Here is an 8663-nt window from a genome sequence, read left to right on the forward strand (position 1 = left end):
TTATACATGTTCCTATGACTATGAGATTATGCAACTCCCGTTTACCGGAGGAACACTTTGGGTACTACCAAACGTCACAACGTAACCGGGTGATTATAAAGGAGTACTACAGGTGTCTCCAATGGTCGATGTTGGGTTGGCGTATTTCGAGATTAGGATTTGTCACTCCGATTGTCGGAGAGGTATCTCTGGGCCCTCTCGGTAATACACATCACATAAGCCTTGCAAGCATTACAACTAATATGTTAGTTGTGAGATGATGTATTATGGAACGAGTAAAGAGACTTGCCGGTAACGAGATTGAACTAGGTATTGGATACCGACGATCGAACCTCGGGCAAGTAACATACCGATGACAAAGGGAACAACGTATGTTGTTATGCGGTCTGACCGATAAAGATCTTCGTAGAATATGTAGGAGCCAATATGGGCATCCAGGTCCCGCTATTGGTTATTGACCGGAGACGTGTCTCAGTCATGTCTACATTGTTCTCGAACCCGTAGGGTCCGCACGCTTAAGGTTACGATGACAGTTATATTATGAGTTTATGCATTTTGATGTACCGAAGGTTGTTCGGAGTCCCGGATGTGATCACGGACATGACGAGGAGTCTCGAAATGGTCGAGACGTAAAGATTGATATATTGGAAGCCTATATTTGGATATCGGAAGTGTTCCGGGTGAAATCAGGATTTTACCGGAATACCGAGAGGGTTACCGGAACCCCCCGGGAGCTATTTGGGCCATAGTGGGCCTTAGTGGAAAAGAGAAGGGGCTGCCCTAGATGGGCTGCGCGCCCCCCCTTCCCCTAGTCCTATTAGGACTAGGAGAGGTGGCCGGCCCCCTCCTCCTCTTTTCCCCTCCGAGGAATCCTAGTTGGACTAGGATTGGAGGGGGAATCCTACTCCCAGAGGGAGTAGGACTCTCCTGCGCCTCCCCCCCTTGGCCGGCCAGCCTCCCCTCCTCTCCTCCTTTATATACGAAGGCAGGGGCACCTCTAAACACACAAGTTGACACAAGTTGATCCACGTGATCTATTCCTTAGCCGTGTGCGGTGCCCCCTGCCACCATATTCCTCGATAATACTGTAGCGGAGTTTAGGCGAAGCCCTGCTGCTGTAGTTCATCAAGATCGTCACCACGCCGTCGTGCTGACGAAACTCTTCCCCGACACTTTGCTGGATCGGAGTCCAGGGATCGTCATTGAGCTGAACGTGTGCTCGAACTCGGAGGTGCCGTAGTTTCGGTGCTTGATCGGTTGGATCGAGAAGACGTACGACTACTTCCTCTACGTCGTGTCATCGCTTCCGCAGTCGGTCTGCGTTGGGTACGTAGACAATACTCTCCCCTCGTTGCTATGCATCACATGATCTTGCGTGTGCGTAGGAATTTTTTTGAAATTACTACGAAACCCAACAAGAATATCATCTGTGGTCATCTGACCAAAGGACAGTATGGCCGCGTGAGTGCTTTGGAAACATCTAAGCTAGTCTAGGACTGGCTCTCCAAGGTCAACGAAGGCGTCTCAACCCAGAGAGATCAGAGAATCAGTGTCCTTCGCAACCTCTTCAACCGCTTCAAGAGAAATGACAATGAGAATGTCCAGCTCACGTTTGATCGACTCACTGACATCACAAATGAGCTTCAAGCCCTCGGCGCTACTTAGATCACCAAGCATGAAGTCGTCAAGACACTCCTGAGGTCACTTGACAGTTCGTTTGACACCCTAGCCCCGATGATTCAAGAACGTCCTGATTTCAAGACACTCGATCCATCTGACATACTTGAGAGGCTCAACACACATGAGTTTGAGCTTTCTGAGAAAAGAGATATTTACGGTCCCAACTATGGGCGAACTTGTGCCTTGAAGGCAAAAGCTGTCTCCTCATCTGAAGAAGAATCCGACAACAGTTCTGATGACCCTGAAGACATTGGAAAGGAACTTGCTATGCTTGTGAAGAAGTTCCAAAAATTCACCAAGAAGAAAGGCTTTAGAAAGTCTTCACGATCAAGCTCAAGGAATGATGAAGTTTCTGCTCATGACTACAAGAAGAAAACATGCCACAAGTGCAAGAAAACTGGCCACTTCATCTCTGAGTGTCCGCAGTGGGACAATGAGAACAAAAAGAAGAAGAAGAGCAAGGAATATGACTCTGACGACAAGAAGAAGAAGAAATACTCAAAGTCTTCTTCCAAGTCTTCCTCAAAGTCTTCATCACATAAGAAGAGCTCATCTTGCAAGGCACGTGCGTTTGTTGGCAAGGAAATGGATTCAGAAGAGGAGTCCGCTTCTGAGGAGGCGGAGGTGGAGTCTGAGGAGGAGTCCGATTCTGGTGTTGCAAGTCTGGCTACATCATACGTTGCCAAGTCCATCTTCAACACTAAAGATAATGACTTCATCACCGACACCGATGCAAATGACAAGGACTACTCCGCTCCTACCTACTGCTTCATGGCACGCGGTGCCAAGGTAAACACACGCACTACTCACTATCAAACATCTAGTGAAGATGACTCTGATTGTGGTTCAAGACCCAGCTACAAAACACTTGCTAAAATTGCAACTAAACAACAGAAAGCTATGGAACATATTCAAAAACTGTTAGACAAAAGCGATGATCTGTTAGGCGCTGAAATGACTCGATCTGAGTCCTTAATTGAAGACATAAAAAATCTTCATGTTAAGTATGAGGAACTTGAAAGTCGTCATGAAACACTCTCAACAACTCATGAAAAGCTTTCCTATGATTATCTTCAAAGGAAGCAAGATCTTGAGAAATTGAGAGCAGATCATGAAGATCTTCAAAAGGAAAATGAGTCACTTCGCGCCGAACAGATCAGTTCCGCTCAGGAAGGATTTGAACCACCATGTCTTAAATGCATTGAGCGTGATAATGCTACTTCTGTTGCTGAATGTTCTACTGCTGCTACTGTTGCAATATCTTCAACGGTTGATGTGATAACTAACCCCTCTGCTGAGGATACCACTGCTATTGCTGATGAGAATGCTAGGTTGAAGACATTGCTTGAAACAGGGATGTACAAAAGTCTTAAAGGGCATCAGACACTATGTGATGTCCTCAAAAGGCAGATTCTGAACCGAAACCCGAGGAAAGAGGGTGTTGGGTTCGTAAGGAAAATGAATGCTGATGGCTCTTACTGGAAACCTTAGCAGTACCCCAAAACCACATGGGTTGCTGCAAAGGAACCTTCAGCAGATCCATCCAATCTATCTGGCTTCACTTGTGCTAACCCCATTGTCATTGATGAATCCTTTGATGCAAACTATAAACTGTTTAAGAATCAGAATGGTGAAGTGTTTGCCAGGTATATTGGTACTAACTGCAGGAATGGGCCGCCTATGAAGAAGATCTGGGTGCCGAAAAAGTGTTTGAAAAATCTTCCTGTGAATGTCATCATGACACCACAGGTGAAGAAGACAAACCCCAGACCACAGGCTTCATACGGTCCAAAGGCTTCATACAGACAGAGGACTCACCTGAGTCGCACTAACGCAAATGTTTTGGAGGGAAACCATACTCAGGCCTATGAATATGAGCGTGGTTCATCAAACCGCCATGTTCATAAGACCAAGAACTATTCTGCTTATTCTTATGAGTACTATTGTCCACCTGCAAGACTGTTTGCTAGGGCTCCAAAGCCAAAGTTCTTAGATGCTGCACTTAGACTTATCGCTTCTAAGCCACCCTTGAAGATGTGAGTGGCTAAGAAAGCTTAACTCTCTCTTGCGGGGAAAGGTCTCCAGCAGAAAACCAAAATCGTCTGACGCTATTGCTGGGGACCTTAAACATCTTGTAGGGCGCAAGATCAAATGCCCGAATGGTCTTGCTATGTACTTCATTCCTGAATCGCTTGCTACTCTCCCTATCAGTCCTAATCTAGATCTAAGCTTTCATAACCCACTGGTTCGTCAAATGTTTTTGCTTCACAATTCTCTTCGTGAAGCCTATCCCCCTAACTGCACTGTAGGGTACGACACCAGCGTATTCAGAATGGATTATTGATAGTGGGTGTACCAATCAGATGACTGGCAAAAGAAGCCTTCTTATGGACTCAACCTTACGTCCATCCGACAAGAGTCACATCACATTTGCTGACACTGGTAAAAGTAAGGTATTGGGTCTAGGTAGAGTTGCAATCTCAAAGGATCAACACATGGATAAAGTCATGCTTGTTGAATCCCTTGGCTTCAACTTAATGTCTGTCTCAATGCTTTGCGATTTGAACATGATCGTAATACTTGGAAAATATCGTTGCCTTGTTCTAATGGAATCTGACAAGTCTCTAGCGTTTGAAGGGTATCAGAAAGATGATTTGTACGTGGTAGATTTCTCAGCAGGACCACAGCTTGCCGTATGTATTCTAGCAAAAGCTTCAGAATGCTGGCTCTGGCATTGGAGGCTAGGGTATGCTGGCATGAGGAACCTCCACACCCTTGCAAAGAAGAAGCATGTCATAGGCATCGAGGGCGTCAAGTTCAAGAAAGATCACTTATGCGGTGACTGTGAAGCAGGAAAGATGACGAGGGCCAAACATCCCTCGAAGACAATCATGACAACTACTCGACCCTTCGAACTGCTCCACATGGATCTTTTCGGTCCCACTCATTACTCAACTCTTACTACTACTGCTTGTCTCTATGGCTTTGTCATTGTTGATGATTATTCTAGATATACTTGGGTGCACATAATCCTCTATAAGACTGAAGTGCGGGATGTCTTCAGACGCTTCGCCAATCGAGCAATGAACAACTATGGCGCCAAGATAAAGCACATCAGAAGTGTCAATGGCACTGAATTCAAGAACACTGGCCTTGATACATATCTTGATACTTTGGGCATCACACATGAATTCTCAGCCCCGTACACGCCATAGCAGAATGGCGTCGTCGAACGCAAGAACAGAACACTCATTGAGATGGCCCGAACGATGCTTGATGAATACAAGACTCCAAGAAAATTCTGGCCTGAAGCCATTGATACTGCATGCCATACAATCAATCATGTTTATCTTCACAAGCTTCTGAACAAGACATCTTATGAGCTCCTTACTGGCAAGAAGCCAAATGTCAGTTACTTCAGAGTATTTGGCGCCAGGTGCTGGATCAAGGATCCACATCACACTTCAAAATTTGCACCAAAAGCACATGAGGGTTTTATGCTTGGATATGGAAAGGATTCGCACTCCTATAGAGTCTTCAATCTCTTTCATTATAAAGTGGTTGAAACAGTGGATGTGCGGGTTGATGAGACTAACGGTTCATAGAGAGAGCACCTGCCAAATGTGCTAGATGAAGTTCCATCTAGTGAATCAATCAAACTAATGGGAACTAGAGAAATCATACTCTCTGAAGCTCAACCTGAAGAGGAACTTATCATCTCTGCACCTGATCAACCTGAAGACAATGCTTAGCCTGAAGACAATTCCACTAACAATGACAATGATTAGCAAGAGCAAAATCTTCGCCCTGTGCATCCTCGTGTTGCCAATGAAGTGCAGATTGAGAGAATAATTGATAGCATCAATGCACCCGGTCCGCTCACTCGTTCAAGGGAAACTCAGCTAGCAAATTTCTGTGGGCACTTCGCATTCATCTCAATAACAGAACCCAAGAAAGTTGAAGAAGCCTTCATGGAACCTGAATGGATTCAAGCTATGCAAGAAGAGCTTCAACAATTTGAGCTGAATAATGTATGGGAACTGGTTAAGCGTCCTGATCCTCGGAAGCACAATCTAATAGGCACCAAATGGATATACCGCAACAAGCAAGATGAGCATGGTCAAGTTGTCAGAAACAAAGCTCATCTCGTTGCTCAAGGATATACTCAAGTGGAAGGCATTGACTTCGATGAAACATTTGCTCCTGTGGCCCGACTTGAAGCCATATGCATACTGCTGGCCTATGCAAATCATCATAACATATTTCTATACCAAATGGATGTGAAGAGTGCTTTTCTCAATGGCAAGATTGAAGAAAAAGTGTATGTTGCACAACCGCCTGGCTTTGAAGATCCAAAACATCCTAACATGGTATACAAGCTCAACAAGGCACTGTATGGCCTCAAACAAGCCCCTCGGGCTTGGTATGACACACTCAAATACTTCCTGAAGAGCAAAGGCTTCATACCTGGTTCCCTCGACCCCACTCTCTTCATGAAGACATATGATGGTGAACTGTTTGTGTGCCAAATATATGTGGATGACATTATCTTCGGCTGCACCAATCAGAAGTACAGTGAAGAGTTTGGATATATGATGCAAGAGCAATATAAGATGTCCATGATGGGAGAGCTGAAGTTCTTCCTCGGTCTTCAAATACGACAGCAACGCAACGGCATCTTCATATCTCAAGAGAAGTATCTCAAAGATTGCCTGAAGAAGTTTGGTATGCAATACTGCAAAGGCTTCACGACGCCAATGCCATCCAAACATCATCTGGGTCCCGACGACAATGGTAAAGAGTTCGATCAAAAGGTATACCGCTCCATGATTGGTTCTTTACTTTATCTATGTGCATCTAGGCCAGATATTATGCTTAGTGTTTGCATGTGTGCTCGATTTCAAGCGGCACCAAAGGAGTCGCATCACTTAGCTGTGAAGTGAATTCTTCGATATTTGGCTCACACCCCAACTCTAGGATTACGGTATCCAAAGGGCTCAGAGTTTGATCTGGTTGGATTCTCGGATGTTGATTATTCTGGTGACAAGGTGGATCGCAAGTCTACATCAGGCACATGTCATTTTCTGGGACGATCACTTGTATGTTGGTCTTCAAAGAAGCAGAACTGTGTATCTCTCTCCACTGCTGAATCTGAATACATTGCTGCTAGATCTTGCTGTGTTCAGCTTCTGTGGATGAAGCAAACACTCAAGGACTATGGAATTCATCTGAAGCAAGTGCCACTCTACTGCGACAACGAAAGCGCCATCAAGATTGTTAACAACCCAGTTCAGCACTCGAAGACAAAGCACATTGAAATTCGTCATCACTTTCTCAGAGATCATGTTGTGAAAGAAGACACTGATATCATACACGTCAACACTGAAGAGCAATTGGCAGATATCTTCACCAAGCCCTTGGATGAGAAGAGATTTTGCAAGTTACGGTGTGAGCTAAATATCTTGGAATCCTCAAATGTCCTGTGATCAGGCACACATCCTAACACTTATGCATATTGATGACTTAGATGTGCAACACACGAAGTAAAGTATATCTTCAATCAATGAAGACATACATTCTAAGTGTGAATATATTAATGTGGAATTTGACTTCGGAGCGCCACGATAATTGTGCGCCATGTCTGGGTCTAATACTTCCTATACGGTGGGTAACGCCACCACCAAAGGTTCTGTTCGAAGTGTTTCACTCATGGCGTTACATTTGCTATGTCTTCACATTTGGTTTGTCTTCAATCTCAACATGTCTTCATGATTATCTTCACTATGTTGAATATATATATATACTAGTGTTCTGTCCTCTACAGCATTCACTTATAGCTATGTCTTCTTGTTGAATCTTTTGAACTAAGTGAATGTAATCGGACCCTAACCTCTCTATGCTTTCTATCTCAAACTCTATCTCTCCAAATCATATGCATTCTATTGAAACGGTCGAATGTCTTCTCTGTGTCCTTGTCAGCAGAAGATACAGAGACAAACATTAAGTCCGTTTTCAATGCTCATTCCTTCACCTGAAACCCGGAGAAGTGGGAACGACCACCCGACAATCCCGGCGTGCGTGGGACGTGGAACGACCCCCGATATGCTGCATGATGGCCACGTGTTCCTCAGATGTGAATCGCCAGGGGCACCTGTGTAATAACACTGAGCCGCCCCTGTCCCTATAAGTACACGCCTCACCACAGTCATTATCTCTTCTTCCACTCTCGCACGAACCCTAGCGCCACCGCTAGCCCTCGATGACGCCGGTGATGAAGCGCTTCGCTGCCGCAACCTCTCCGACGCCATCTTCACGCCGACCGCGGACATCGTCCTCTCCGCCGTCGCCGTTGGTGTCCTCCGTCGCCAAGTTAGGGCACGGACGATCGAACTGCTCGGCCTCCTCTTCCACACCGTCTAGCAGTTCTATGTGTGGTAAATAAAACTTCCTTTTTACGGCCCCTTTGATCCTATAGCTTTGTCACTTTCTACCACAAGCAGTTTCTATTCACACAAGTTGGATCTCTTTCATACTACATCTCATAACATGCCTAGTATATTCACTTATGCTTCACAAAGTAGTTAGATTCCTCACTTGTACTGATCTCTGGATTCGTACAAATCTGGAACCAACTCCTTATCTATGAGTGAATGTCTTCGCATGATGAGGTCAATGTCTTCTAAACTGATTTATCTTCAAAATCTTTTGAGAATGCATATGACCTCTTCCCCTTCCCTCGCACCTTAATGCTGTCACAGGTACATGTCCGTGGGAGAATCCCTTGGTTCTCATAGTCTGCATTCATTTGCAGTATTCTTACAACATCATATAAATTCTCCCGAAGCCAGTTCCTGTTTGTCCAGCAAGCGAAAACCTTTGAAGCCTTTGAATGTATTGAAGCCTTTCAGTTTAAAATTCATGGCTTCAGAGAAATCTACAAGGAAGGGTGGCAGAAAGCGTCGAGGAGAAACATCAAGAGATCT

This window comes from Triticum aestivum, chromosome 7A (genome assembly GCF_018294505.1).
Source record: "Triticum aestivum cultivar Chinese Spring chromosome 7A, IWGSC CS RefSeq v2.1, whole genome shotgun sequence".
Taxonomy (NCBI): Eukaryota; Viridiplantae; Streptophyta; class Magnoliopsida; order Poales; family Poaceae; genus Triticum; species Triticum aestivum.